Below are 22072 nucleotides of genomic sequence, written 5' to 3' on the forward strand. Positions count from 1 at the left end.
GGATCGGAAGTGGAGCAGCTGGGACTTGAACTGGCGCCCATATAGGATGCTGTCACCACAGGCAGCAGCTTTACCCCTGTGCCACAGCACCGGCCCCATGGTTGGACTTTCTTTGCATACGCCAAAACCCAGGGATCAGCAGTCTAGCACACAGTCTCTTTCTTTTTTTTTTTTTTAATTTTTAATTTTTAATTTTTTTTTTTTTTAGATAGAGTGGACAGTGAGAGAGAGAGACAGAGAGAGAAAGGTCTTCCCTTGCCGTTGGTTCACCCTCCAATGGCCGCCACTGCAGCCGGCGCACCGCGCTGATCCGATGGCAGGAGCCAGGATCCAGGTGCTTTTTCCTGGTCTCCCATGGGGTGCAGGGCCCAAGCACCTGGGCCATCCTCCACTGCACTCCCTGGCCATAGCAGAGAGCTGGCCTGGAAGAGGGGCAACCGGGACAGAATCCGGCGCCCCGACCGGGACTAGAACCCGGTGTGCCGGCGCCGCAAGGTGGAGGATTAGCCTATTGAGCCATGGCGCCGGCTACACAGTCTCTTTCAATCACAGCTTTTCATTTGAAAAACTAGAAAACGGGCCAGTGTTGCGGTGCAGCAGGTTAGGCGGCTGTCTGCAATGCCGGCATCCCATGTAGGTGCTGGTTGGAGTCCCAGCTTCTCCACTTCCGATCCAGCTCCCTGCTAATGCATCTGGGAAAGCAGCAGAGGTGGCCCAGGTGCTTGGGCCTCTGCACCTATGTGGGAGACCTGGATGGAGTCCGGGCTCCTGGCTTCGGCCTGGCTCAGCCCCAGCCGTTGTAGCCATTTGTTGAGTGAACCAGCAGATAGAAGATGTCTGTCTGTCTGTCTGTCTCTCTTTCTATAGTCCTGCCTTTCAAATAAATAGACCTCAAAACAAGAAAACCACCTGACACTATTGAAGCAGCATAGAAATGATCTACTACGTAACATATGAACTTTAAAAGAAGTTAAACTTTTGTTCATTTATGTATTCGAAAGCTAGAGAGAGACAAAGAGAGGTATTGTCCATCACGGATTCACTGCGATTCTCTCCCTAAATGCCCACAACAGCCGGCAGGGGCTGGACCAGGCTGAAGCAGGGAGCCTCCCACCCGTATGTCAGGGCCCCAACTATTTGAGCCGTGGCCTGCTGCCTCCCATGTGTGCATTAGCAGGAAGCTGGAATCAGGAGTGGAGCAGGGATTGAACCCAGGCGCTGATATGGGACGCAGGTGTCCCAGCCAGAGGCTTAACCACCGGCCACCTGGCTGCCCCGTCCTCCCGTGTTTTTTCCTGATCAGATGTTCTGTAGACTACAGACTCTGGTGGTGTCTGACATTTTCCCTGTGGTTTGACTGGGGTCATGTGCTGTGGGGAGGAAAGCCACAGCAGTCAGCTGCCACTCTCATCACATCACATCAAGGGCGCCCGCTGTCGGCACCACGTGTCACTGCCGGGAGTGGGGTGAGCCGGTCACCTGACCAGAGGTGGTACTCGGCAGGTCTCAGCCCCAACCCCCAATATAGTCTCTCCTCTTCTCTCTTCCCACACTGTATTTTTAGGGAGGAAGTAGCTCTTTATATGCTGCCCTAGCTATGCATCAGGGCGGTTGTGCGCCCCCTCCTGGCAGGTAGTGCATGTTGGCGCTTGGTACCTGGAGATGGCAGGTCAGACAGCGACACCTGCTGGTGAGATATGGCGACACAGGTCCACAGATGCTGACGCCACAGAGAATGGAAGAGGCTTCAGAATGCCCAAGGCATTTAAAGTGAGGGTGAATGCATGGAGGGTGAGGGTCCTGTAGAAGCCATCATTAGACATGATTTCTTTATAAATTCTTGGTTCTCTCACACACACCTTGCTGGAGACAGATTTAATATAGGAGAGCGTCTCTGCTGTAGACACTGAAGTCAAACCAGAAGCTACCCCCCTTTTCCCCTACTACATCATTTTGTAGAGTCTGCTAGGTGGTATTTCTCTGTTACTAAGCATCAGCCTTGTGTTAATCACTTTCCTGGCCTGGTGTGTGACCCTGCTGAGGAGCAGAGGGTGAGTGAGGGGTTGTGAGTCAGACCAGGGACGCCTGCCCTGGGAACTCGGTTCAGATGGAGACGCTGTAAACTTGCTTGCTCTTTCTTGCCTTTCCTCCCTCCCTTCCTCTTTCCTTGGAGAGCTTTATTGAGACAGTCACATACAATAGAATCTGCCTTTTTAAATTTTATTTATTTGGAAGGCAAAGTGACAGAGACATGGAGAGAGAAAGAGAGAGAGAGGGGTAGGTATCTTCCATCTGCTTTTTCATCCCCCAAATGGCTGCCAAGGCCAGGGCTGGGCCAGGCCAAAGCAGGGAGCCTGGAACTTCATCTGGGTCTCCCATGTGTGTGTCAGGGGCTGGAGTGCTGGGTCCGTGTGCATCAGCAGGGAACTGGATCGGGAGCAAAGCAGGTGGCACTCAAACCAGCCCTCTGATATGGGATGCTGGCCTTGCAGGCGGCGGCTTAACCCACTGTGCCACAACGCTGGTCTCAGTGTCTTTTAGAATATTCATAGAGTTGTGTGGCCATCAGCACAAGTTTTCATCAGTAAAACAAAAACAAAAAACCCCACACTTTATATCCCTTAGTTGTCACTTTTAAATTCTTGTTTTCCCAGCCGTTGGCAGCCACTCCTGTGTTTTCTGTCTCTGTGGTTGACCCACCCCAGGCATTTCCTATAAGCAGAGTGATCCATGTGGCCGGGTTCTTTTACTCAGCGTGATGCTGTCAATGGTGCCCGCAGGTTTTGGGGGGAATCGGTGCCCTGGGCGGTGTCTCGGCGTGTGGATGGATGACACGTTGACTTCGCAAGCACCCTGGGTGGACACAGTGTACCTTCTGCCTGTTGGCTACTACGAGTAATGCTGCTGTGGTTGTGTGTGTACAGGTTTTCCCGTGGATGTGGGCTTTCATTTCTCTCGGGGGTACGCGGAGGCGTGGATCTGCTGAATCCTATGTAATCCTACATTGAACGTGTTGAGGCATCACCTGGCTGTCTCGCAAAGTGGTGACATCACAGTGCCTTCCCACGGGCAGCGCCTGGGAGTTCTAGTTTCTCCGCGTCCTCGTCACCGCGGGTTATTATCATCTTTGTGATGGTTGTAGCTGTCCCAGTGGGCGTGCAGTGGGGTCTCATGCCGGTTTGGACTTGCATTTTTGTTAATGTCGTCGAGAGTCTTTTCATATTTATTGCACCTATGTACATCTTCCTTGGAGAGCTCTGAGGGTGCCTTCGCCAGCTCGTGGAAACATGGAATTAAAAACTAAACTTTATTTCTTGATGTTAACTCCATCAAGTTAAAGGCATTTTTGTAAGGAAAATGTCAGCCTCTTAGCCCATCCCGGAAGAATTGTGTTTCCTGGGGATTCACCCGTGTCCGTGCAGTCTTGTTTCTATTCCGAGCTGAAGAAAATGGGGTGCCCTTAAGGATTTTCTTTTTAAAGATTTTTTATTTATTTGAGAGTTACCGAGAAGCAGAGGTAGAGAAAGAGAGAAGGAGGGAGGGAGGGAAGGAGGGAAAGAGAGAGAGAGAGAGAGAGGTCTTCCATCTGCTGGTTCACTCCCCCAATGGCTGCAACAGCTGGAGCTGAGCCAATCTGAAACCAGGAGCCAGGAGCTTCTTCCAGATCTCCCATGCAGGTACAGGGGTCCAAGCACTTGGACCATCTTCTGCTGCTTTCCCAGGCCACAGCAGAGAGCTGGATCAGAAGTGGAGCAGCCGGGACTTGAACCTGTACCCTTATGGGATGCCGGCGCTGCAGGCAGCGGCTTTACCCACTATGCCACAGTGTTGGCCCCTGAAGATTTTTTTTTTTTTTAGATCAGGAAACAGACGTCAGAGCAGCCAGGTGAGGACTGGCAGGTGGATTTATGATTCCCCGAGACCCTGTTTGATGAGAGGAATGAGCAGGGACGTGGCGGGGGGGGCAGGGCTCTGGTGAGGCTGTTCTGGGCATGTCACTGGTGCAGCTTTGGCTGACTTTCTCCAGATATGCAGAAGTTATCACTATTTGGCCTTTAAAAGTAAAAAACAAAACAAAACAAAAACGGAATTCCTTGAGCATCCCCCCAAAACCAAGGGTCAGTTTTTGGCCCTGAGCCTTCCACTCCTGGCTTTGATTGGGCCACTGCCGCCTCCTGGTAGCCACTGCTTTGTCTTCAGGAGGACACTGGTCGGGCCGTGGTTCTGCCGCTGTTCCCGTCCCGTGGAGAAATGCTGCAGGCTCGCCTCTCCCACCTCCGTCAGCTTTCCACGGACAGCCGCGCTCTCGTGTGCAGCCGCCCCGGGCACGGCAGCTTGACCCGTCGAGCAGGAGGTTTGCTGTGTCAGTGTGTACGCTGACCTGCTGGGGCGTCTGCTGTCAGTCCTCTTCAGCTAGGGTGTGCGTAATCTGGATTTTGTTCCTGGCAGATTGACGTGGCTGGTCTGTTGGCGAAGGCTTCGTCTTCAACATCATCTTGGCCTTTTAAAAAATTATTTTCATTTTTTTCAAAAACCTGAATGGCAGAGAGAGAGAGAGAGAGAAAGATACAGATAGAAAGAGGCCTCTCATCCACTGGCCCACTCCTCAGATACCCACAGCAGCCAGGGCTGGGTCAGGCTAAAGCCAGGAACCAAGGACTCACTCCTGTCTGCCACGTGGGTGGCAGGGGCCCTCATTGCTGCCCCCCAGGGTGTGCGTGAGCAGGAAGCTGGGTCGGAGCTGGGGGGGGGGGGAGCCCAGGCCTGAACCAGCCACTCTGATGTGGGGTATGGGCTGCTGCACCATGTTCCCGACCCCATCTTGTCCCTTTTTAAAGCAGGTTACTGGTGTATGACCTGCTGATCTGGGGGAGGTCTTGTCTCCATAAACCTGTCAGAAAGCAACAGTGATTTCACTGTTTTTCCACCCAAGCCTTGCCGTCTATTTGATGTTTGTTCTTGCTTCAGCCTTAGCAGAATTCCAGTTGCTCTGATAAGGCCTCCTTTCAAAGTAGTGTGGTACTCTTAGTGCTACACACTAGCTCCTGTAGTAGCAATCAATTTTTGTGCAAAAAAAAATTCATGCACAGCTTTTTAGTAATTTCCATTTTCCATGAAATTTTTAAAACCCCTTGTGTCTATTCAGATCCTTTGACTACTTACATGTTGGGTTGTTGGGGTGGGCATTTAGTTCGGTGGCTCAGACACCAGTGAGATGCCCCATCCCTCCCATACTGGAGAGCGTGAGTTTGGCGTTCAGCTCTGGCTCCTGACTCCAGCTTCCCCCAGTGCAGACCCTGGGAGGCAGCGGTGATGCCTGCAGTCACTGGGCTCTTTGCAGCTCGTGGAAGACCTGGATTGCATTCCCAGTTCCTAGCTTTCACCCAGGCCCTGTCTGGCCATTGCAGGTGTTTAGAGATTGAACCAGCGAATGGGAGCTCTCTGTCTCTGTCTGTTTGTCTGCCTCTCTGCTTCTTCAATTTTTAAAAAAATGAGTTGTATTTTTATTCTTATGTTTTAATAGTTCTTTATATGTCTAGATGCAAGTCCCTCACCAGATATATGATTTGCAAAAATCTTCTCCCATTCAGTAGATTGGTTGTTTCTTTAGTTTCTTGGTGGTTTCTTTCAAAATACAGTTTTTTAAAAAAATATTTATTTATTTATTTGAAAGAGTTACACAGAGAGAGGAGAAGCAGAGAGAGAGAGAAAGTGAGAGAGAGAGGTCTTCCATCTGATGGTTCACTCCCCAATTGGTCGCAACGGCTGGAGCTGTGCCTATCCCACACAGGGTGCAGGGGCCCAAGCACTTGGGCCATCTTCTACTGCTTTCCAGGCCATAGCAGAGAGCTGGATCTGAAGTGGAGCAGCCAGGACTCGAACTGACGCCCATATGGAATGCTGGCACTCTAGGCTGCGACTTCACCAGTTACGCCACAGCACCGGCCCATGCGATTACTTTAAAATTTGCTCTATGTGGTGCTGGCGCTGTGGCATGCGTGGTAGGTTAGGCCTCTGCTTGAGGCGTTGGCATCCCATGTGGGCTCCAGTTGGAGTCTTGGCTGCTCCACTTTTGATCCAGCTCCCTGCTGATGCCCTGGGAAGGCAGTGGAGGATGGCCCAAGGCCTTGGGCCCCTGCACACACGTGGAAGACATGGAAGAAACTCCTGGCTCCTGGTTTCAGATCGGCCCAGATCCGGCCATTGCAGCCATCTGGGGAATGAACCAGGAGATGGAAGGAAGATCTCTTTGTTTCTCTCTCTCTGTTTGTAACTCTTCCTCTCAAATAAATAAATAAATAAATAAATCTGAAGAAAAAAATTGGCTGTATATGGATGAAATGGTCCTCCTTCCCTCCCTACCTCCCTCCCTCCCTTCCTTCCTTCCTTTTAAAAAATTTATTTGAAAGGCAGAATTAGAGAGAGAGAGAGAGAGATGTCTTCCATTCACTGGTTCACTTCCCAATTGGCTGCAATGGCTGGAGCTGGGACAATCTGAAGCCAGGAGCTAGGAGTTTCTTCTAGGTCTCCCATGTGTGTACAGGGGCTCAAGGAGTTGGGCCATCCTCCACTGCTTTCCCAGGCTCATTAGCAGGGATCTGGATAGGAAATGGAGCAGTTAGGACTTGAACCGGTGCCAATATGGGATACTGGCACCACAGGTTACCTGCTGTGCTGCAGTGCCGGTCCTGAACTGGTCATTTTTCCATTCAATTATTGTTTATAGCCACTGCCTATTCCCACTAAATTCGGGTCCTTTTTGCTTTTTACTTGTTAAACTTTATTTGGTGAAGTATTAAGCCAAAATGTAAATTTAAAATATGTTATCTCAAAAACTAAAAGAAAAGAAAGAAAGAGGGTGGGAGGGAAAAGAAGGGAGGGAGGGAGGAAGGAGATAACAGAACGGTGGCTACAAACCATATTGAATCTGTTGAAAATGAATAAACATTTACAATTTAAACATTTTTTAAAAAAGAAACCACTGGGTAAATCCAGAGTCACAGGGATCCATCTGTATTTTCTTCTAAGGTTTTCACTCTCTCTGTGAGATCTTTAATCCATTCTGAATTCATTTCTAGACATTAAGTTGGGTATTTGCTCATGGCTTGTTAGATACTGACATTTCCTTTGTGAAATGCTCTTCCTTTCCCTACTTTTTTTTTTCCTTCTTCCTTAGTGGTACCTCAGTTGGGAGTATCTGGTTTTTCCTTTAGATGTCATTTATCTTAGAGCTGGTTCCATTAAAAATAAAGACTCTTTTTCTCTCATCCGGGTTAATCTTTCCTTTTCAGTTCCTGGCCTCGAAGCCTGCTTCTTTTTTCCATTAAGCATTTAGCTGTCTATGTGGGAGGGAGGGAGGGAGGGAGGGAGGGAGAGAGAGAGAGAGAGAGAGAGAGAAACACTGCCATAGCTGCTTCCTTTCCCAAATGCCAGAAGCAGCTGGAATTGGGCCAGGGCTGAAGCTAGGAGTTGGGAACACAATTAGTTTTCCACATGGATGGGAGGAACCCACTTTGTTTTTATTTTTTAGAATACTATTTATTTATTTGAAAGAGTTACAGAGAGAGAGAGAGAGAGTCTTCCTTCCACTGGTTCACTCACACAAAGGCCAGAGCTGAGCTGATCTGAAGCCTGGAACCAGGAGCTTCTTCTGGGTCTCCCGTGCGGGTGCAGGGGCCCAAAGACTTGGGCCATCTTCTACTGCCTTTGCAGGCCATAGCAGAGAGCTGGATCAGAAATGGAGTGGCCAGGACTAGAACTGGCGCTTATAAAAGATGCTGGTGCTGCAGGCCGGTGCTTTAACCCTCTGTGCCACAGCACCAGCCCTAGAACCACTTTCTTGAGTCATCATTGCTGCCTCCCAGGGTCTGCATTACCCGGAGGCTGGGGCTGGGAGTCCTACTGGCATCTTAATTGCTGGGCTGAATGCCTGCCCCTAAAACTTGTTTTTAAACCTAGATCGTTATATATATATATTCTGCTATTCGCTTCTATTACGCTTATGCTTTCATTTTTAAGTTTAAATCTAGACCTTATTCTGATGTGAGGATTTTGTTTTTCCAAATGGTATATGAGTTGTTTCAGAGCCAGCTGTGACCAGTCAGTCACCTGTATCATAACTTAGGTGTTCGGCTGTGGCGAGAGTTAGACTTGGGTGTTCGGGGGCTGTGTCTGAGCCTTTAGGTTCATTGATATCTCTGGTCTGGTGCCCCTCCACCGCGTGTGGTTACTGTCACTCCACAGCGCATTTCAGTGTCTGATTACGGAAGTCCTGCCTCTGCCCCCACCTCCCCCTCTTCCCGTACACCTGCCGTTTAGAGCTTTTCGAACTGTTCACACGTCTTTCATTTTTCAAGGGAACCTTCAGGGTCTTTTCAATTCAGTTGGGAAATCTGGAGGAATGGTGGTTAGTTCCTTTTTTTTTTTTTTTTTTTTTCTTTTTTGCTGTCCTAAGCCAGCTGTTGTTAAAAATATTTGAGAATTAGTGAGCTTTCAGCTGTTTATATTAGGAGCATGGAGATAAAATCCCGACTTTCGCTGGCCTCACTGGGACCGCGTGAAGTTGCAGTTGAGCGGCCAGCCAGTGGGTAGCCCTGGGTAGGCACCACACCTTGAGCTGCCTGCTACCCACGGTCCCAAGGGCTACCCTTGTTTCCTGTCCCTGGGGCTCTGCACTTGGCTGCCTCTGAGGACTCTGCAGGAGACACCCAGCCTCTCACTCCCTGAGTAGAATCACGAGATTGTTGATTGACTTTTCTCTCCAGCTGATCTTTTCTGTTTTGTGTCTTTAACAAGTTCTGGCCCATTATCAGTGCCCTTTTGTGTTTTCTGGTGCTATGACAAATTTTTTTTTTTTTGTATTGCTTTGTTCCTCCTGGAATTAAAAATGTATGTGTTTATCGAGGGACAGAGACAGACAGAAAGATGGCATGCCCCGATCCTCTGGCTCTCTCCCCATGTGCCTGAGAGCCAAGAACTTAACCCAGGTCTCCCACATGGGTTGCAGAAACCCAGCTGCTGAGCCATGATCCCTGCTGCCTCCCAGGGTCTGCATTGGCAGGAGGCTGGGATCAGGAGCTGAGCCAGAACTCACATCTAGCAACTCTGATCTGGGTGGAGGGCATCTTAGCCTCTTGACCCAACGCCCGCCTCTGGAATCTTCCAGTGCTGGTTTGGAACTAGAAATGCGCTAGGTGTGTTTGTCATCTTATCATGGCAGTTCCCTGTGGCTTGCTTTGTTATGTGATGGTTGGCACCACCAGAAAGTCTCTGCTCTGACCTTTTCTTTCTTTGCTCAGTTTTTAAAAATATCTAACTAAGGTATAATTGATATAGGAAGAAGCTATCTGTATTTAATGTGCGCAGTTTGTTGAACTTATATACACTCACTATATGGATACCACAATCAAGGGAATAAACATAGCCATCACCTCTATAAGTTTCCTTGTGTCTGCTTTTGTGGTAAGAATATTTAACATGAGATCTACCTCTTTTTTTATATATATAAAATTGTGTTTTGCATACTTCTACAATCTTCAGCAGTTTCTTTTTTTTTTTTTTTTTTTAAAGATTTTATGTATTTATTAGAGAGGTAGAGTAACAGAGAGAGGTAGAGACAGAAAGGTCTTCTATCCTCTGGCTCACTCCCCAAATGGCCATAACTGGAGCTGCGCTGATTCAAAGCCAGGAGCCAGGAGCTTCTTCCGGGTCTCCCATGGGGGGTACAGGAGCCCAAGGACTTGGGCCATCTTCTACTGCTCTCCCAGGCCACAGCAGAGAGCTGAATTGGAAGAGGAGCAGCCAGGACTAGAACCTGTACCTATATGAGATGCTGGCACTGCAGGCAGAGGATTAACCTACTGTGCCACAGCGCTGGTCTGGAGATCTGCCTCTTTAACAAATTTTATTATTTATTTTATTTTATTTTTTAAGATTTATTTTATTTATTTGAGAAGTAGACTTACAGACAGTGAGAGGGAGAGACAGAGAGAAAGGTCTTCTTTCTGTTGGTTCTCTCCCCAAATGGCCACTACAGTCGGAGCTGCGCTGATCTGAAGCCAGGAGCCAGGTGCCAGGTGCTTCTTCCCAGTCCCCCATGCGGGTTCAGGGGCCCAAGGACTTGGGCCATCTTTCACTGCTTTTCCCAGGCCACAACAGAGAGCTGGATCGGAAGAGGAGCAGCCGGGACTCGAACCAGTGCCCATATGGGATGCCAGCCCCACAGGTGGAGGATTAGCCTACTGTGCCACAGTGCCGGCCCCTATTTGTTTATTTTAAAAGATTATTTATTTGAAAGCCAGAGTTAGAGAGAGAGAGAGAGACAGACAAACAGACATCTTCCATCTACTGGTTTATTCCCCACATGGCCGCAATGGCCAGGGCTGGGCCAGGCTGAAGCTAGGAGTCAGGATCTTCATCCAGGTCTCCAGTGTGGATGTGGAGCCGAAGTATTTGGGCCATCTTCCTCTACTTTCCCAGGCACGTTGGCGGGGAAGCTGAATTGGAAGCGGAGCAGCTGGGACTCTGACCGGTTCCCATGTGGGATGCCGGCCTCTCAGGCAGCGGCTTACCACACTGTGCCACAACACTGGGCTCAGAACTTTGCTGTTGTTAGTGACGGGTACCACGTTGTGCAGCAGATGTTTAGAACATGCTCATCTTGGACAGCAGGAACTCTGTCTCCCTGAACACCTGCTCCTCACTCCCCCTCCCATCCTTGGCAGCTGCCACCCTGCGTCCCATTCCGTATTTGTCTCATTGGCTGGCTCGCTGCAGGCTACGTGGCAGAGAGATTCCAGGAGGAGGAGGGCACAGGTAGATTTGGAAGAGAAAGCAAACACATTTGTTAGTGTTTTGTTTCACTTGGAAATTTAGTATTTGCTTTGATTTTTATGAAGGAAGTTTTACTGGAAGGATGTATTTGTATTTATATATACCCGGTTTTCTTTTGAACATCAGTAAACTCTCCTAGGAATTAATGAGAAGAAATCTGTAATGCAACAGCTGTTTTTCTTAATATGAAATAATTCATAAAAATTCTACCTTCATTTTTCTAGTTGGTTCCTCTAGTTGATTGTTAATGGTTACATATACATAGGTTTTTTTTTTTTAAGGTTTTTATTTATTTATTTATTTGAGAGGTATAGTTACAGACAGTGAAAGGGAGAGACAGAGAGAAAGGCCTTCCATTTGCTGGTTCACTCCCCAAATGGCCACAACAGCTGGAACTGGGCCAATCCAAAGCCAGGAGCCAGGAGCTTCTTCCAGGTCTCCCACGTGGGTGCAGGAGCCGAAGCACTTGGGCTATCTTCTACTGCTTTCCCAGGCCATAGCAGCGAGCTGGATCAGAAGTAGAGCAGCCAGGACTAGAACTGGCACTCATTTGGGATGCTGGCACAGCAGGCGGTAGCTTTACATGCTATGCCACAGTGCCAGTCCTGGTGGTTATTTTTTAATCTTGATGCTCCTTTATTTGGCAATATTTTCCTAGAAGTGATGGTTTATATTGATTTGACAAAGATAGGAAAAATCAGTTTCTGTCATGTAGTAGATGTGCACTAAATATACTTGTTCAAATGCAGAAAAGAGGAACTTGGACATTGCAGGAGTTAGCAATTGCAATATTTGTCCAGATTTCCTACCCAGAAATAGCTTTTCAGTAACAAAGGAAATGTGTTTTTGAAAGAAGATATATTTCTTTATTTGAAAGCTGAGTGACAGAGGGAGGGAGGGAGGGAGGGAGAGAGAGAGAGAGAGATCTTCTATCTGTTCATCCCCAAATACTTGTAACAGCCAGGCTGAAGCCAGGAGTCCAGAACTCTGTGCTGTTCTCCCGTGTGGGTTGCAGAGGCCCAAGTACTTCAGCCAGCATCTGCTGCCTCCCGGGGTGAACAGTAGGAAATCAGATCGGAAGCAGAGCACTGAGACTCAAACCAGTGCTCCACTGTGGGATGTGAGCCTCCCATCTGCGCTTCAGTCTGCTGGCCACAGTGCCCACCTCAGGGAATGTAGTTTTGTTTTACAGATTACAAAACAGGTTTACAAACTACTGTGGAATATAATATACGTGCAAGTTCTTTGCCAAAGTTTCAGGTGTTATAAAAATGTCAATATTCCAGGATTAAACCTTTGTGTATTTCGTGGGTATTGCAATGGTTTGCATATAGGATTTTTTAGGGGACATTTCCAACATATATATGACAGTTCCTGACTTACATTGATGTAACTTCAGATTTTTGGCATGAAGGCCACACACATCACTTCTCTGCCCCCGCCCCCCCCCCCGAAATCTTTTATTTAAGGAATACAAACTTCATACATTTCATATTTACAACTTTAGGAACATGATTCTTCCCACTGTACCTGCCCTCCTACCCCTCCTCCCTCTCCTATACCCATCCTTATTTTTTACTAATATCTATTTTCAATTAACTTTATACATATATGATTAACTCTATGTTAAGTAAAGGTTCAACAAATAGTATGAAAAACAAAGCTGTTCCTCCACAGTCGAGCCAAGGGCTGTTCAAACTCATTGCTTCTCAAAGTGTCAGTTTCATGTCTATAGATTGCCTTCTAGGTGCTCGATTAGTTATCACAGGTCAGGGAGAACATATGGTGTTTGTCCTTTTGGGAATGGCTTATTTCACTGTGTATAATGTTTTCTAGTTTCATCCATTTTGTTGCAAATTACTGGATTTCATTTTCATCCATTTTGTTGCAAACGACTGGATTTCTTTTTTGTTTTTTTACCACTGTGTGTAGTATTCCATGGTGTACATATCCCATACTTTCATTTTATTTATTTATTTTCCCCCTAAAGAAACCTTGTATTTAAGGAATACAGACTTCATGCATTTCGTAAGTACAGCCTTAGGAGTATAGTGATTCTTCATTCTTCTCAGCGTACCCTCCCTCCCACCCCTCCCTCTCCTCCTTAACACATAAGATGGCATTTTCACCACTCAGCTTAAGGAGATTTGGAGTCCGATGGCAAGGTTTTTTTTTTTTTTTTTTTTTGACAGGCAGAGTGGTTAGTGAGAGAGAGAGAGACAGAGAGAAAGGTCTTCCTTTTGCCGTTGGTTCACCCTCCAATGGCGGCCATGGCTGGTGCGCTGCAGCCAGCGTACCACGCTGATCCGAAAGCAGGAGCCAGGTGCTTCTCCTGGTCTCCCATGGGGTGCAGGGCCCAAGCACTTGGGCCATCCTCCACTGCACTCCCGGGCCACAGCAGAGAGCTGGCCTGGAAGAGGGGCAATCGGGACAGAATCCGGCGCCCCAACCGGGACTAGAACCCCATGTGCCGGTGCCGCTAGGTGGAGGATTAGCCTATTGAGCTGCCGTGCCAGCCTTGATGGCAAGTTTTTAAACTGTATCCTTAGAAGTGAGTCCGAAGGAATGTATGCAGAACTAAACAGCTTTACAGTTACAAACTTCATATGCTTCATAACTAGAACTTTAGGAACAAAGTGACTCTTCCCATTGTGCCTGCCCTCCCACCCATACTCCCACCCCTCTTTCTCCTGCCTCTGATTCCCACTCATTTTTTACTGAGATCTATTTTCAATCGATTTTATACATATATTTTTAACTCTATGTTAAGTAGAGTTCAACAAATAGTATAAAAAAACTGTTCCTCAACAGTCGATACAAGGGCTTTTAAAATCATTGCTTCTCAAATTGTCAATTTCACTTCTACAGGTTTCCTTTTAGGTGCTCTGTTGGTTTTCATAGATCAGGGAGAACATATGGTATTCGTCCCTGTGGGACTGGCTTATTTCACTAAGTATGATGTTTTCTACATTCATCCATTTTGTTGTAAATGACTGGATTTCATTTTTTACCACTGTATAGTATTCCATAGTGTACACATCCCATAATTTCTTTATCCAGTCTTTAATTGACTGGCATTTGGGTTGATTCCATATCTTAGCTATTGTGAATTGAACTGCAATAAACATGGAGGTACAGATAACTCTTTCGTATGCTGGTTTCATTTCCCTTGGGTAAATTCCCAGGAGTGGAATGGCTGGGTCATATAGTAGGTCTATATTTGGATGTCTGAGGTATCTCCATATTGTCTTCCACAGTGGTTATACCAGTTTACATTCCCACCAACAGTGGATTAGGGTACCCTTTTCCCCACACCCTCGCCAGCATTTGTTGTTTGTTGATTTCTGTATGAAAGCCATTCTGATAGAGTGAAGTGAAACTTCATTGTGGTTTTGATCTGCATTTCCCTGACAGCTAGTGATCCTGAGCATTTTTTCATGTGTCTGTTGGCCATTTGAATTTCCTCTTTTGAAAAATGCTTGTTTAAGTCCTTTGTCCATTTCTTAACTATATTTTTGGTTTGTTGTTGTGTTTCTTGATCTCTATATATGCTGGTTATTAATCCTTTACCAGTTGTATAGTTTGCAAATATTTTCTCCCATTCTGTCTGTTGCCTCTTCATTTTCCCGACTGTTTCTTTTGCAGTACAGAAGCTTCTTAATTTTTTTTTTTTTTTTTGGCAGGCAGAGTGGACAGTGAGAGAGAGACAGACAGAGAGAAAGGTCTTCCTTTGCCGTTGGTTCACCCTCCAATGGCCGGCGCGCTGTGGCCGGCGCACCACGCTGATCCGATGGCAGGAGCCAGGTGCTTCTCCTGGTCTCCCATGGGGTGCAGGGCCCAAGCACTTGGGCCATCCTCCACTGCACTCCCTGGCCACAGCAGAGAGCTGGCCTGGAAGAGGGGCAACTGGGACAGAATCCGGCGCCCGGACTGGGACTAGAACCCGTTGTGCCGGCGCCTCTAGGTGAAGGATTAGCCTAGTGAGCCACGGCGCTGACCAGAAACTTCTTAATTTGATACAATCCCATTTGTGAATTTTGGTTTGGATTGCCTGTGCCCTTGGGGTCTTTTCCAAGAACTCTTTGCCTGTGCCAATGTCTTGCAGGGTTTCCCCAATGTTCTCTAGTAATTTGATGGTATTGGGTCTTTAGATTTAGGTCTTTACTCCATTTTGAGTGGATTTTTGTATAAAATGTAAGGTAGGGATCTTGCTTCATACCTCTGCATGTTCTCCCAGCATGCCCATGTTGAAGAGCCTGTTCTTGCTCCAGATTGATTTTAGATCCTTTGTCAAAGATAAGTTGGTTATGGATGCATGGCACACACATTACTTTGAATTCTTACCTTTTCCCTGGCTAGCAATATGCAGTGTGATTCTTTTTTGTTATTTTCCATTTTTAAAACAACTATCCTGGTGGGCATGCTGTGGTAGCCCAGATGATTTCTTAAAACATTTTGACCTCAAAGATCCATGGAAGCACACCCTGCATTCTACCTGTTTTTACTTTCTGTCTGCAGTGTTTTCAAGTTCATAGAAATACCTAGTGTTCATTAGGGATCTAATGTGTGCGTGGAGCTGTGTGGGGCATGGGGCTCTTCGTTTCCATGCCCTCATTCATTTACACACCACTGAGTCCACCAGCCACCCAGATTCCTATGCATAAACAACCCAGAAAGTAGCAACGGTAAGGCTTAGAGTAGGTTTGCCCCATTAGGAAGCTTGAAAAAGGAGGGAACACATTTCTGAAGCCAAGTTTTTGGAAGTAGCCATCTGGGAGTAATGAGGCTCAGTACAGAAGGAAATTCTCTTTGCAGAAGGATTCACCCCAGGGGTCCCTTAAATGGCAAGTTCCCCAGTGCATTAAACACAAAATGAGTGCACTAAATCTTAGGAACAGACTACTTTTTCCAGAGGCCGCCTGTGATGTTGTAGGAGGCACATGTAACCAGTTACTTGCTCGTTAGGCCTTCCTCCCCAGTCTTAGCAGAATTAAATGAGGGTGTGCTCAGCAGGACTCAGGAGGGAAGAACAGAAGTATCTACGGAGACTGCTTGTTGCTGTATCGGAGTGCCTGGCTTGAGTCCCGTCTCCCCTTCTGATCCCATTTCCTGTGAACGCGTACCCTGGGAGGTAGACGATGATGGCTATAAAGCAGCTGGGACCCTGCCACTCATGTAGGAGACCCAGACGGAGTTCTGGGCTCCTCGTGTTGGCCTGGCACAGACCAGGCTGCTGCAGGCATACAGGGAGTGAACCAGCAGCTGAACGCTCTGTTTCCCTGTCTCTGTCCTCTCTCTCTTTCTACCTTTCAAATAAAATGAAAATAAAAAAAATTTAAAAATATCCACTGGATTTAGTTATTAGAAAGTCATTGTGGAATCATCTTCAAAAGATCAGTTTCTCCACTGAGTGGGGGTAGAGCAGGGAAACGCAGCACTGAAGGCAGTACCAAAGCTGGTTTTGTTCTGGAGCTTGGGGCTGAGAATGGAAAGAGTAGAAGTCGAGAAAAGTGATGCTTTTTTTTTTTTTTTTTGGACAGGCAGAGTGGACAGTGAGAGAGAGAGACAGAGAGAAAGGTCTTCCTTTTTCCGTTGGTTCACCCCCCAGTGGCCGCTGTGGCCAGCGCACCGCGCTGATCCGAAGCCAGGAGCCAGGTGCTTCTCCTGGACTCCCATGCGGGTCATGGGCCATCCTTCACTGCACTCCAGGGCCACAGCAGAGAGCTGGAGCAACCAGGACAGAACCGGCACCCCAACTGGGACTAGAACCCGGGGTGCCGGCGCCACAGGCGGAGGATTAGCCTACTGAGCTGCGGTGCCGGCCAAGTGACTCTTTTTGAAAATGTTGAGACGGGAAGGAGAGTGAAGAAAAAAATGTAAGGTCAAGGGGTGGTTGGAATTTTTTTTTTTTTTTTTTTTTCCAGATAGAGAACCGGCCATATTTGTGTAGACTCTGGGAGTAGAACTGGATAGGCAGATGTTGAAGGTACAAGGGAGAGAAAGCTGCTGATGACAGGTGCACCATAGAGAGTTAATCGGGGCAAGGACACAGATGAAACAGCTCTGGGGAGGGCTGTGTCGTCCACAGGGATCTAACGCATGCAGGCAAGAGGAGTGCCAAGTACATGGGTTGCTGTGCAGGCAGCAGAATGGCTAGGGAATTTCCACGCGATGTTCTCAAACCTGGTTCCTACTTCAGAGAGATGGGAACCTGCTTAACCTGGAAGGTTGCAGTATGAGAATGGCTGCCCGGAGGAATGAGAGAGGACGTGACCAGAATACGGAAGTTGTTCTAAAGGATGGCCAGACCCTACTGAGGTAGTCTCCTTAGTGCTTTCACTGGCCAGCCGCTGAGCTGGGTGGCCTGTACTTCTGACCCAGGGTGCCTTTCCCAGACTCCATCCAAAGACAAGCTTCGGTGGGCATTGAACTTGGGCTTGCTCCTCCCATGTGGTTCTGTCCATTTTATCCTGGACTCTGTTTCCCTCTTTTCTTTCATTTCCAAAATCATTCCCTTAAAACTGCCTGATTCGGGGTCTGGCGCTGTGGCTCACTTGGTTAATCCTCCTCCTGCAGCGTCAGCATCCCATGTGGGCACCGGTTCTAGTCCCGGCTGCTCCTCTTCCAATCCAGCTCTCTGCTGGGGCCCAGGAAGGCAGTGGAGCATGGCTTAAGTGCTTGGGCCCTGCACCCGCATGGGAGACCAGGAGGAAGCTCCTGGCTCCTGGCTCCTGGCTTTCGATCGGCGTGGTTCCGGCGGTGGCGGCCATTTGGGGAGTGAACCAACGGAGGGAGGACCTTTCTGTCTCTCTCTCTCTCAGTGTCTGTAACTCTACCTGTCAAATAAATAAAAAAAATCTTTAAAAAAAGCTGCCTGATCAGCTTTAAAGCTGTCCCCCAGTGTTCTTAGGGCTCTCCTCTGTACCCTGCCACCATCTCAGGGTTAAATAAACACTGGCTGTTCCTGAAGCTGCAGCCACTTGCAAAAAGCACCCAGGTTCTCACTGAGTATTTACTCTGCGGAAGGCGTCTTTCAAAGCCTTTCTGGATTAGTGACTGATCTAACTCTCGGAGCAACCCTGTGAAATGGGTTCTGTGTTTCCTGTATTTTTTTTTTTTTTTTTTTTTTTTTTTTTTTGACAGGCAGAGTGGACAGTGAGAGAGAGAGACAGAGAGAAAGGTCTTCCTTTGCCGTTGGTTCACCCTCCAATGGCCGCCGTGGCCGGCGCACCGCACCGATCCGATGGCAGGAGCCAGGAGCCAGGTGCTTCTCCTGGTCTCCCATGGGGTGCAGGGCCCAAGCACCTGGGCCATCCTCCACTGCACTCCCGGGCCACAGCAGAGGGCTGGCCTGGAAGAGGGGCAACCGGGACAGAATCCGGCGCCCCGACCGGGACTAGAACCTGTTTCCTGTATTTTATGGATGAGGAAACTGAGGCCCCATGAGATCACACAATTTGGCCAAAGGCAGACAGGTGAAATGGGGAGGCAAAAGACAAACCCAGGAGGCAAGGCACCCTTGAGAACTAAAGCATCCTGACCTTTAAAGTTCTTTCAAGTTGAGGCTGTTGCACTCCCTCATATCCCAGGGGTGCTGCTGTTGTCACTTTCTACATCTTTTAAAGCTTTGTGTTAAGTCTAGGCTAATTCTTAGCTTCCCGCTTAGTATTCCACTTTTTAAAGTTGGTTAAGTCCCAGTAGTGCTTGTTGCTATATATTTCTGGTTTCTTTTGTCCACAAAATCTCCTTATTGACATATTATGGATTTTGAGGAGTTTATGGAATTACATGCTTGTATTTAATCTCCTATCACTCTGAACTTGAACGGTTAGGCTGGCTTAACCTGAGAAAATGTATTAACTTCCCACTTAACATATTAACGGAAAAGGCACTTGACTGTCTGTTCCTGCCTTGGTTTGTTCTCTAAGGACACCTGCCCAGGTGATGCACCTGTGCGAGGCTTCACTGCCGCGTTGCTAGCAGTGCCACGAAGCTGTAAACCGTCCATGTGCACAGTCAGAGGAACAGGTGGACAGGCTGTCAAGTGGTCATTTATATAGTGAGAGACTGTGGAGCAAGAAAGTGATTCTCCTGCTGCCTAGCATGTGTCAGTATGGATAAATTCAGACAACCAGTGTTGAATGACAAAAGCAAAGAGCAGTTCAGTTTTTAATAAAGTTCAAAAACAAGTTTGCCAAACAATGCATTTTTTTTTTTTTGGACAGGCAGAGTTAGAGAGAGAGAGAGAGAGAGAAAGGTCTTCCTTCCGTTGGTTCACCCCCAAAATGGCTGCTACGGCCAGCGCGCTGCACCGATCCTAAGCCAGGAGCCAGGTGCTTCCTCCTGGTCTCCCATGTGGGTGCAGGGCCCAAGCACTTGGGCCGTCCTCCACTGCCTTCCTGGGCCACAGCAGAGAGCTGGATTGGAAGAGGAGCAACTGGGACAGAACCAGCACCCTAACCGGGACTAGAACCCGGAGTACCGGCGCCGCAGGCGGAGGATTAGCCTAGTGAGCTGTGGTGCTGGCCAACGCATTGTTTTAAATGCTATAAGGTTTAGGAGGCAAGGAACAAAAAAATGTAGGGTTGTGGTCCCTCGTGGAGGATAGGAAGAGGCAGGTTTCTGATTTTTTTTTTTTTGACAGGCAGAGTGGACAGTGAGAGAGATGAGAGAGAGAGAAAGGTCTTCCTCTTGCCGTTGGTTCACCCTCCAATACCACGCCTATCCAAAGGCGGGAGCCAGGTGCTTCTCCTGGTCGCCCATGGGGTGCAGGGCCCAAGCACTTGGGCCATCCTCCACTGCACTCCCGGGCCACAGCAGAGAGCTGGCCTGGAAGAGGGGCAACCGGGACAGAATCTGGTGCCCCAACCGGGACTAGAACCCGGTGTGCCGGCGCCGCTAGGCGGAGGATTAGCCTATTGAGCTGCGGCACCGGCCAGGTTTCTGATTTGATCTGATTGGTGATTAGCTGACACTGGCTTTGTTGTGGTGTTCTGCTTGTCAGGGTGAGTAGTAGATTAATGGTATGGTACTAGCATTATCATCCTGTTTATGACTTAGGGATATGTAATAAGCTTTTGTATTGTAAAAAACAAACAAACAAACAAACAAACACATAGGGACCAAGCATGGTGGTACAGTACGTTAAGTTGCCACTTGGGATGCCCAGTTCATACATTGGGGTGCCGGTTTGAGTCCTGGCTACTCCACTTCCAATCCAGCGCCTTGCTGATGCACCTGGAAGGCAATGGATGATGGCTCATGTGCTTGAGTTCCTGCACCCACAGGGGAGACCTGGATGGAGCTCCTGGCTTTGCCTGTATTAGCCCCAGCTGTTGTCCTATTTGGGGAGTGAACCAGCAAATGGAAGATCTCCCTTTCTGTCATTCTGCCACTCTGCCTTTTAAAGTTAACCTTTTTGACCTATTTAAAGCCTACAATGCAGTGGCATCAAGCACAGTCACAGTGTACATCACCAGCTTCTGGAGTTCACAATTTTCATTGCTCCCAGAAGGAACCTTGTACCCATGAGGCAGCTGCCCCCAAGCCACTGGCCCTCCAGCCCTGGCAGCCATTCGTCCACTCTTTGTCTCTCTGGATTGCCAATTTCTTTTCTCTCTCTCTCTCTCTCTTTCTTTCTTTCTTTCTTTTTTTTTTTTTTTTTTTTTTTTTTTTTTTTTAGATTTATTCACTTATGGGGCTGGTGCTGTGGCACAGCAAGTTAAAGCCCTGGCCTGAAGCGCCAGCATCCCATATGGGCGCCAGTTCTAGTCCCGGCTGCTCCTCTTCCGATCCAGCTCTCTGCTATGGCTTGAGAAAGCAGTAGAAGACGGCCCAAGTGCTTGGGCCCCTGCACTCATGTGAGAGACCTGGAAGAAGCTCCTGGCTCCTGGCTTCTGATCGGCACAGTTCTGGCCGTTGCGGCCAACTGGGGAGTGAACCAGCGGATGGATACCTCTCTCTCTGTCTCTACCTCTCACTGTAACTCTGTCTTTCAAATAAATAAAAATAAATCTTTAAAAAAATTTATTCACTTTTTTGAGAGGCAGAGTTACAGACAGAGAGAGATATCTTCCATCCACTAGTTCACTCCCCAAATAGCTGCAATGGCTGGAGCTGGGCCCATCCAAAGCCAGGAACCAGGAGCTTCTTCTGGGTCTTCCACGTGGGTGCAAGGGCCCAAGGACTTGGGCCATCTTCTACTGCTTTCCCAGGCCACAGCAAAGAGCTAGATGGGAAGAGGAGCAGCCGGGACACGAACCAGTGCCAATATGGGATGCCAGCATCGCAGGCAGAATGTTAGCTGACTACGCCACAGCACTTGCCCCTGCCGACTGCTTGACATTTCATATAAGTGAGAGCATATATTGCCTTTTGTATCTAGGTCCTTTCACTTGTCATAATCATGCGTTCAGGATTCATCCACAGTGTAGCATGTTTCAGTATTGCATTCCTTATTATGGCTAAATAAAATTTAATTATTTGGATATACGATATTTTGTTCATCAGTTCACCCATTGATGGACATTTGTGTGGTGTCCACCTTTTGGCCATTGTTTTACAGGGATACAATGACCATATATGTCCAGATTTTTGTTTGGACACCTGCTTTTTTTTTTTTTTTTAAGATTTATTTATTTAGGCCGGCGCCGCGGCTCACTAGGCTAATCCTCCGCCTAGCGGCGCTGGCACACCAGGTTCTAGTCCCGGTTGGGGCGCCGGATTCTGTCCTGGTTGCCCCTCTTCCAGGCCAGCTCTCTGCTGTGGCCAGGGAGTGCAGTGGAGGATGGCCCAGGTGCTTGGGCCCTGCACCCCATGGGAGACCAGGAGAAGCACCTGGCTCCTGCCATCGGATCAGCGTGGTGCGCCGGCCGCGGCGGCCATTGGAGGGTGAACCAATGGCAAAGGAAGCCCTTTCTCTCTGTCTCTTTCTCTCACTGTCCACTCTGCCTATCAAAAAAAAAAAAAAAAAGATTTATTTATTTATTTGAAAGGGAGAGTTACAGAGATGCAGGGGCAGAGAGAGAGGTCTTCCATCTGCTGGTTCACTCCCCAAATGGCTGCAATGGCTGGAGCTGTGCCAGTCCCAAGCCAGGAGCCAGGAGCCTCCTCCAGGTCTCCCATGTGGGTGCAGGGGCCTAAGAACTTAGACCATCTTGTGCTGCTTTCCCAGGCCATAGCAGAGAGCTGGATCAGAAGTGGAGCAGCTGGGACTTGAACTGGCACCCATATGGGATGC

The 22072-nt window shown here is 48.1% G+C and overlaps 1 protein-coding gene across 3 annotated transcripts in view; it reads left to right on the top strand.

Annotated features, from left to right (window-relative positions):
• The window catches only part of SNX30 (sorting nexin family member 30), a 151867-nt gene that overhangs the window by 73951 nt on the left and 55844 nt on the right, over positions 1-22072 (top strand). The window lies entirely within an intron of this gene.

This window comes from Oryctolagus cuniculus, chromosome 1 (assembly GCF_051225735.1).
Source record: "Oryctolagus cuniculus isolate XC-2025 breed Fujian yellow rabbit chromosome 1, ASM5122573v1, whole genome shotgun sequence".
NCBI lineage: Eukaryota > Metazoa > Chordata > Mammalia > Lagomorpha > Leporidae > Oryctolagus > Oryctolagus cuniculus.